The 3,515-nt window shown below is 46.5% G+C and overlaps 1 long non-coding RNA gene across 1 annotated transcript; it reads right to left on the bottom strand.

Moving 5' to 3' along the window:
* Window positions 1–702: 702 nt before the first annotated feature.
* Window positions 703–2,758, bottom strand: LOC125754110 (uncharacterized). The gene is made up of 2 exons (XR_007407536.1): window positions 2,481–2,758; window positions 703–869 (listed from the first exon to the last, which is right to left on the bottom strand). It is a non-coding gene; the product is annotated as an uncharacterized LOC125754110 (long non-coding RNA).
* Window positions 2,759–3,515: the final 757 nt, after the last annotated feature.

The following is a 3,515-nucleotide window of genomic DNA, read 5'->3' as shown; positions in this document are numbered from 1 at the left end:
CAAGGACAACAAAAACTCTTTTTAGGTCCTTGGGCTTTATCATCTGTTTGGCAGTGGCTAGAACTGACTGATGGACGTGGAGACGCAAATCCATGCTCGCACAGCACCCATAGATGGACAATGGATGTCAAAATGCCAGCCACACGTGGGTCGGTAGGAAACAGGTATTAGAGCCTCGGAGAGCTCCAGCTATGGAGATAAATTTCATAGGGTGACATGAGAAACCACCACAAGGCAATGTCTTTTTGGTTTGGTTTTCGTTTTTAAAGATTTCATTTATTTATTCATGAGAGACACACAGAGAGAGGCTGAGACACAGGCAGAGGGAGAAGCAGGATCCCTGCAGGGGAGCCTGATGTGGGGCTGGATCCCAGGACCCTGGGATCAGGACTGAAGCCAAAGGCAGATGTTCAACCACCCAGCCCCCAGGTGCCCCAGCAATGTCTTTTTTGAAATAATGAGGACAGAGAATGTGAAGAGAGGGCTTGGTCCTGAGCCCAAACTCCCCAGAGTCTAACATAGCACAGAGATGCTAATCCTAGATATGAACAGGAAGTCATAGCAGGTCACTTTTTTTTTTTTTTTTAGATTGTCACGTTAGCATATATCCTTAAATTAGGACTTTGCTGTCCTAGCTCTCCTGAAACGTTGTGCAACTTATTTTTCACTCACAAAATGAAAATGCAGCGTTGGGTGACTACCTCGGAGCTTGCCATGTTTTATTTTATTTTAATTGTTTCGTGGGATGTTCCAGACAGAGGGGAGGTTCCGTCCGAACGCTGTCTGGGGTGCTCACGCAGCCACAGATGGGGACTCCAAGCTTGGTGGCGCTGTAGAAACACGGCCAGCGAAGAGCCTGTGCCTTGAGTCTGAATTGGGATTAATTACCAATAGGGAGACTCAGCATGTCTGCTCTCAGTGTGTGAATCCTGAGAGGAGAAAGGGCTGAATCCTGAACTGACCCCAGATAAGGCATTTGGTGCTGCCCCCACCAGAGCCCGGTGCCCCTAGTGCCTGGCCCTTCACTCCCAGCCTTTGTCACACGTGACCTTGTGTGCTGTGCTGGGATGATAGATGGCCCCCCAGACAGCAACCTCATCACAAGACTCCCCAGGGCCTCTCTGGTTCTCTCTCTTGACTCTTCGACCTTCTCTTCAGCTCCTCCGAGCCTTTGGCCCCCAACTCTGCACTCTGATTTACGGTGCCTGCTTCTGACCTTCCTCTTACCCCTTACCTGGGCCACCAGCCTTGGCTCCCTGCAAATGAGCTCCCCTTCCCGCAGGAACTCTCAGCTGCAGCCCCATGGCCTCTCCCTGGGGAGGCTGGGACCTCTCCTGGGGGCCAGGGACTCAGGAACCAGGGGATGAAAGAGGCAGGGGATCTCTGGAGAACCAGGGCAGTCATCCTCCTTAGCTACTTGAATCGAGCCATTTTCTAACACCATAGCGTGAAGGGGTTGGCCCTTGACCCCAGAACCTCTCTGAAGGTGGTTCTCAGTTTATGGGATTATGTCTTTGCCACATGGTGAATCTGCATTAGTTTATCTGATGGGGTGGGCTCAGTTCTCAGCAAGTTTGTTTCTTTTTCAAATCTTACCATCCTAGGATTAAGATATTATAAAAAAAATAAGTCTTTTTTTTTTTTCCTCTCCACCCTAGGAAGTGGAACTATAGCCTATTTCTGTGTGCGTTCACCACATCTTATGCAAACATTTGTACCATGGACTTTAGGCTCGACTGGTATATTACTCGGGGTTTTCCAGAGAAAGAGATTCGATGGGATATATGTATGTATATATATATATATACACACACACATAAATCTCTTTCTATATATATATATATAATCTCTCTCTCTATATATATAATCTCTCTATATATATTTATAATAAATCTCTAAGTATCTTAGGATATATAGAAATTTATTATAAGGAATCCACATGATTGTGGAGGCTGAGAAGTCCAAGCTAGAGGCCCAGGGACCTGATGGTGGAGTTCCAGTCCAAGTCCAGGTCAGACGGCAGAGGACGATGATGCCCCCAGCATTGAGACAGTCAGGCAGAGGGGGGCCTGGGTGGTTCATTTGGTTAAGCAGCTTTTGATATCGGCTCAGGTCATGATCTCAGGGTCCTGGGACTGAGCCCCGAGTCGGGCTCCCCACTCAGCAGGGAGTCTGCTGGAGATTCTTTCCCTTTCCTTCTGCCCCTCACCCCGTTTGTACTCTCTCTCTCAAATAAATAAGTCTTAAAAAAAAAAAGACAGTAGGTAGAGAGAGTGAATCCTCCCTCCCTTCCTCAGCCTTCTCTCCATATGGGCCTTCCATGGATTGGATGAGGCCATCCCTACTGGGGAGGGCACTCGACTTAACTTAGCTCACTGCTTCAAATGTTAACCTCATCCAGAAACACCCTTACAGACAAACCCAGAATAATATTTGACCAAATATCTGGGTTCCCATGGCCCAGGCACATTGACACATACCATTAACCATCACAGATGGATGGAGTTGTAAAGCACTCCCCTCTTCCTCCATTCTTCCAGGCTTCTCTAGAGTGCGAAGTCCATATTTAAAAATATACAAATACACTCATAATATCCTTCACGTACAGAGTGGATCCTCCTTGAGAATTTTGCCAGACAAGTTCCAGAGAGGACTCTGGTTTGCTTGGTTGTCAGCTACCCATGAGACATTCACTGAGATTCACTAGGGCCATAAGGAGCTTGGGGCACCAAGCGGTCCCTGCAATGATGGAGGCATTCTATGAGGGCATAGAATCCGCTGGAATCCTCGGGCCTCTGAATTCTGAGAGTTTGGTGAACTGAGACCTTGCATTTCTATTTCAACCATGCTTGAACTGAAATTGAATGTTTCTTTTAATGACAAACATAGGCCAGTAGTATTAATAGTGCCTGCAACTCTGAAACCAATAGAAATCACAGATGTATCTTTATCACATTACAATTAAGGCAGACATCTCCAAAATCCCATGTGTGCTCGTCACCACTCTGAAAGTGCCAGAATTATTAGGCCCACCCCAGACCCCATGAGCTAATGCATCCATAAAGACACAAGACTATAACTCTATCATGGAGTATAATCTTTTTGATGACTGCCTTTCAATATAATCAGTTCCCTTTGTAGCTTTATGAGTCTTATTTTATAAACTTTAAAATGTTTTTCCTTCTTTTTAAGAAAAATTTATTTATTTATTCATGGAAGACACATGGAGAGAGGCAGAGACATAGGCAGAGGGAGAAGCAGATTCCCTGTGGGGAGCCCGATGTGGGACTCAATCCCAGGCCCCTGGGATCACGACCTGAGCTGAAGGCAGATGCTCAACCACTGAGCCACCCAGGAGTCCCTTTATTATTATTTTTTTCAAGTCCAACATGGGGCTTGAACTCACAACCCTGAGATGGAGACCTGAGCTGAAATCAAGAGCCAGACACTTAACCGACTGAGCCCCCTGGCACGCCTCTTCTTGATTTTTAGAATTCTGGCTCCATTGATGGAGT

The sequence above is a fragment of the Canis lupus genome, chromosome 31, assembly GCF_003254725.2.
Source record: "Canis lupus dingo isolate Sandy chromosome 31, ASM325472v2, whole genome shotgun sequence".
In the NCBI taxonomy this organism is placed as follows: Eukaryota; Metazoa; Chordata; class Mammalia; order Carnivora; family Canidae; genus Canis; species Canis lupus.
This window is presented reverse-complemented; position numbering and strand designations above follow the sequence as displayed.